The following is a 5,966-nucleotide window of genomic DNA, read 5'->3' on the forward strand; positions in this document are numbered from 1 at the left end:
GTCAAAAACTGACATCAATCTCTAAAGGATATCACCACATGGGCTCAGGAACACTTCAGAAAACCACTCTCTAAATACAGTTGGTCGCTACATCTGTAAGTGCAAGTTAAAGGCCTACTGAAATTATTTTTTTTAATTTAAACGGGGATAGCAGATCTATTCTATGTGTCATACTTGATCATTTCGCGATATCGCCATATTTTTGCTGAAAGGATTTAGTAGAGAACAACGACGATAAAGTTCGCAACTTTTAGTCGCTGATAAAAAAAAAGCCTTGCCCCTACCGGAAGTAGCGTGACGTCACAAGCTAAAGGGCTGCTCACATTTCCCCATTGTTTACAATGCAGCGAGAGAGATTCGGACCGAGAAAGCGACGATTACCCCATTAATTTGAGCGAGGATGAAAGATTCGTGGATGAGTAACGTGAGAGTGAAGGACTAGCGTGCAGTGCAGGACGTATCTTTTTTCGCTCTGACCGTAACTTAGGTACAAGCTGGTTCATTGGATTCCACACTTTCTCCTTTTTCTATTGTGGATCACGGATTTGTATTTAAAACCACCTCGGATACTATATCCTCTTGAAAATGAGAGTCGAGAACGCGAAATGGACATTCACAGTGACTTTTATCTCCACGACAAGACATCGGCAAAACACTTTAGCTATGGAGCTAACGTGATAGCATCGGGCTCAAATGCAGATAGAAACAAAATAAATAAACCCCTGACTGGAAGGATAGACAGAAGATCAACAATACTATTAAACCATGGACATGTAAATACACGGTTAATGCTTTCCAGCTTGGCGAAGCTTAAAAATGCTGTTGCTAATGGCGCCATTGAAGCTAACTTAGCAACAGGACCTCACAAAGCTATGATAAAAACATTAGCGTTCCACCTACGCCAGCTAGCCCTCATCTGCTCATCAACACCCGTGCTCACCTGCGTTCCAGCGATCGATGGAAGGACGAAGGACTTTACCCGATCATCCGTGCGGTCGGCGGCTAGCGTCGGCTAGCGTGTCTGCTATCCAAGTCAAAGTCCTACTGGTTGTGTTGCTACAGCCAGCCGCTAATACACCGACCCCACCTACAACTTTCTTCTTTGCAGTCTTCATTGTTCATTAAACAAATTGCAAAAGATTCACCAACACAGATGTCCAGAATACTGTGGAATTTTGAGATGAAAACAGAGCCATTTTGTATTGGATTCAATGGTGCACTAATACTTGCGTTTAACTGGTGACGTCACGCGCTTACGTCATCATACATAGACATTTTCAACCGGACGTTTAGCGGGAAATTTAAAATTGCACTCTATAAGTTAACCCGGCCGTATTGGCATGTGTTGCAATGTTAAGATTTCATCATTGATATATAAACTATCAAACTGCGTGGTCTGTAGTAGTGGCTTTCAGTAGGCCTTTAAAGCTATTGATTTATCAACAACATCCAGAAACGCCGCCGGCTTCTTTGGGCCCGAGATCATCTAAGATAGACTGATACAAAGTGGGAAAGTGTTCTGTGGTCTGACGAGTCCACATTTCAAATTTTTTTTGGAAATATTCGACATCGTGTCATCCGGACCAAAGGGGAAGCGAACCATCCAGACTGTTATCGATGCAAAGTTCAAAAGCCAGCATGTGTGATGGTATGGGGGTGCATTCGTGCCCAAGACATGGGTAACTTACACATCTGCGAAGGCACCATTAATGCTGAAAGGTACATACAGGTTTTGGAACAACATATGCTGCCATCTAAGCGCTGTCTTTTTCATGGACGCCCCTGCTTATTTCAGCAAGCCACATTCAGCTTCGTAAAAAAAAGAGTGCAGGTACTTTCCTGGCCCGCCTGCAGGCCAGACCTGTCTCCCATCGAAAATGTGTTTTTACTTTAACAGGCTGCCCTTCGGCATAGCGTCAGCCCCAGAGCATTTTCAGCGGCGTATGTCTATGATCATTGATGGGGGGTAGTCGTATGCTACATGGATGATGTTCTCATCTGGGGAAGAGACCAACAAGAACACGACATCAGACTACACACCGTTCTCAACAAACTCCAGGAAGCGGGGGTCACACTAAACATGGAGAAATGTGAACTGAGCAGAAGTGAAGTCAAGTTCTTAGGCCACATTCTGTCAGCTGAAGGTGTGCAACCTGACCCAGACAAAGTAAAGGCTGTCATGTCAATGAGAGAGCCGTCCAACACAGGAGAGGTTCGTAGTTTCCTGGGAATGTTAAACCAGCTCGGAAAGTACATTCCAGGTTTGGCTGAAAAAGACAAGCCGTTGAGAGACCTTCTCTCAAAGAAGTATCAGTGGGTCTGGGGATGTGCACAACAGAGAGCGTTTGATCGACTGAAAAATGATCTCACATCACCTCCAGTACTGACACTGTACAACCCCAACAAAGAGCTGAAACTGTCGGCGGATGCCTCTTCATACGGCTTGGGGTCAGTCTTCCTACAGAAGGAGGGAGAGCTGTGGAAACCAGTCGCATACGCATCACGCTCCATGACAGAGACCGAACAGCGATATGCCCAGGTGGAGAAGGAGGCGCTAGGATTGACATGGGGTTGCGAGCGTTTCCGGGACTTCCTTATTGGGAGGCATTTTGCCATGGAAACTGACCACAAGCCACTTGTCAGCCTGCTAGGTCACCAGGCACTCACTGAGCTTCCTCCCAGAATCCAGCGGTTCCGACTCAGACTCATGAGGTACAGTTACACTATCTCACACACCCCTGGCAAAGACCTGTTTACAGCCGACACTCTCTCACGCTCGCCTGTCAGCCAAAACCCAAGCACGAAACTGGCAGACAGAGACTTAATGGAAGACACAAACATCTACGCAGATGAAGTCGTCACCAACATGCCCGCCAGCTCAACATACTTGGCTCAACTGAGGGGACAACTGCAGCAAGACAGTGTGTGCTCAGAGGTCATGTCATACTGTCAGAAAAGATGGCCTGACCGCAGCAAACTCACAGGTCCAGTGAAGGCTTACTGGCCTGATAGAACCATACTTACAGTACACGATGGACTACTGCTCTGGGGCTCCAGACTAGTTATTCCCGCAGCGATGCGCAACTCTGTCCTCGACGCACTTCACGAGGGACATCAGGGGATGACCAGATGCAGAGAGCGGGCCAGAGAGGCTGTATGGTGGCCAGGCTTGAGCAGCCAACTAAACGAGCTGGTGAGAAATTGCAACACATGCATCAAAGAACGAGCCAATCCGGTGGAGCCATTAATGTCCAGTGAGCTCCCAGAGAGACCATGCCAAAAAGTAGGTTCTGATTTATTCTCACTCAACCAAGACACCTACCTACTTGTAGTGGACTACTACGCTAGGTTTGTAGAGATCGCCAAGCTAACTTCCACACGATCTGAGGATGTTATTGTGCATCTCAAGTCGATCTTCTCCAGACATGGTGTTCCGGTCCATTTTTTCAGTGATAACGGAGCTCAATACTCCAGTCAAGAATTCAAAAACTTTGCAGCAGTTTATGGGTTAACTCATTCCACCAGTAGCCCTAGGTTCGCTCAGAGTAATGGAGAGGCGGAACGTCACATGCAGACCGTGAAAACCCTGCTAAAGAAGGCTAAAGATCCATATCGAGCTCTGTTGGCTTGTAGAGCTACTCCACTCGCAAATGGCTACAGTCCTGCTCAACTCCTCATGGGCAGAAGACTGCGCACTCCACTGCCCCAGCAACCATCTCTCCTAACTCCAGAGCTTCCAGACAGCGCCGTCATCGCAGCTAAAGAAAGGGAGAGGAGAGTAAAGGACACTGCAAGTTTCAACAAAAGACACCGTGTGAGAGATCTGAGTCAACTCACTCCAGGTCAACCAGTGTGGATTACAAATACAAAGTCTCAAGGCACAGTGGTTTCATCCCACTCTGCCCCACGTTCATACATTGTGGACTGCCCTACAGGCACCATCAGAAGGAATAGACACCACCTTGTCCCTTTTCCAGAGACTGTTCCGCACACACCTCACACACTGAGAGCCAGCACTCCACCCCAACCAGGTGAGCCCACACTGGGTTCTCCAGAACGCCCCAAGTCACCTTCAAAACAGACTCCCAAGCAGGGCCGGCCCGTGGCATAGGCCGTATAAGCAAATGCTAAGGGCGCCGTCCATAAGGGGGCGCCACGCCAGTGCCACAAATGTTGGAGAAAAAAAAATAAAAAAGTTGGTACTATTATTTCTAGATACAAAAAATAATCCCACGTTAATTAAAATGCAAAGTAAAGCCTATTTAATAGAAATATTATTTGCGCACGGTGCGCCCCCTCCCTTCCCGTATCATGACTCTTACCACATCAAAAAATCAACACAAGATGTCAAAACGGCCAAAACTGTCAGGTGCCCAGGGAAGAAAAAATAGAAAAGAAGAGGAGGAGAAACGAGAAAAAGACAGAGGTAGCAGGTAGGTAACGTTAGCCTACATAAAATTATTTGTCTGTTACAGAATGTGATAGTAACCTGGCTTTAGCATTAAGCTAATGTTACATGATTCGGCAATTGCTAATCAATAAATAGCTACTTCTGTTTTAACGTCGGGTTAATATTGTGGAGGGGGCTAAATTTTTATGGAAAATAATAATGTAACGTTAGGTAATTACAGTACTCCCACCTTACATTCCTCAGGGACATTTGCATTAGATCTTTTAAGCAGGTGTTTTCTGTTTACATTGTTATTGCCTTCTGGTTAGCTAATGTTTGCACTGCAGGTAATAGTCACTTCTCCACCCCTTTGTATATTAGGTATAGTTGTAAGCCTAGTTGTTAAAGTGCACATCATTAATGTTAATTAAGCAATATCACATGAGAGGGAATGCTGTTTTTTAATTTGAGCACTGCTGTGATTCGGTTAAAGATAATCATAACATAACATTCTCATATAATATGTTAATTTGCTTTGTTTAAGTAAAAAAAAAGGTCAAAGACAAAGCTATTCGGTTTCTTGTGAGTATATACACTTCACTGCCGATGTGGGGGGGGGGGGGGGCACCTAAAATCTTGCCTTGGGCGCCAGATTGGTTAGGGCCAGGCCTGCTCCCAAGGCACTTACACCCGTCCATACACACACACATGGTCCTACCACTAGGTGTGGCAGAGTGGTGAGAAAACCTCCCAGACTGGACTTGTGAACTGTGGGAGGGGGAGAGAGAAACAAATGTGAAAAAAAAGTGAAACGAAAAAAAACTATGTGAAACAAGTAAGACTGGTGAATGTTTTGTGTTCTGATGGTTACACTATTTGCCTCCAAAGATATTGCCTGACTATGTTTGCCAGAGGTGGGACCAAGTCATTGCTTTGCAAGTCACAAGTAAGTCTCAAGTCTTTGCCCTCAAGTCTCGAGTCAAGTCCCGAGTCAAGACAGGCAAGTCCTGAGTCAAGTCCAAAGTCAAGACTGGAAAGTCTCAAGTCGAGTCCCAAGTCCTGCATTTTGAGTTTCGAGTCCTTTCAAGTCCTTTTAACCACAGACTAATATTTTTACACAGATTGTGTATGCTTTTAAAACGCTGTATTTATTTATTAAAACAAGTGCATTTGAAATTGCAGGAAAAAAAATAGTGCTGACATTGCAATTCATAATAGCACTATTAACAGTAATTTTAATACTTTAAACAATTTTAAACATTTAACTCATTCCTTTACAGAATAAACACATTTGCAAAAACAAACATTAACATACTATTGGTTGTATTTTATGAAAATAATATTACCACAGAGTTGAGAAGGAGCAAAGATATTCAATATGTGTATGTGAAAATCACAAATAACCCCTACAGGGGTTTGGTTTACAAACTTTCAGCCCCACCTAAAACAAAATTCACCACCCGCCACTGATTATGATGCATTCTCATTTTAGGCAAAATATAAGACAATACTTTCTTAACAGTATAATTGTAACCAGGAATAAGTCTTTAAGTAACAATATTCAAATACTAACATT

This window comes from Entelurus aequoreus, linkage group LG17 (assembly GCF_033978785.1).
Source record: "Entelurus aequoreus isolate RoL-2023_Sb linkage group LG17, RoL_Eaeq_v1.1, whole genome shotgun sequence".
In the NCBI taxonomy this organism is placed as follows: domain Eukaryota; kingdom Metazoa; phylum Chordata; class Actinopteri; order Syngnathiformes; family Syngnathidae; genus Entelurus; species Entelurus aequoreus.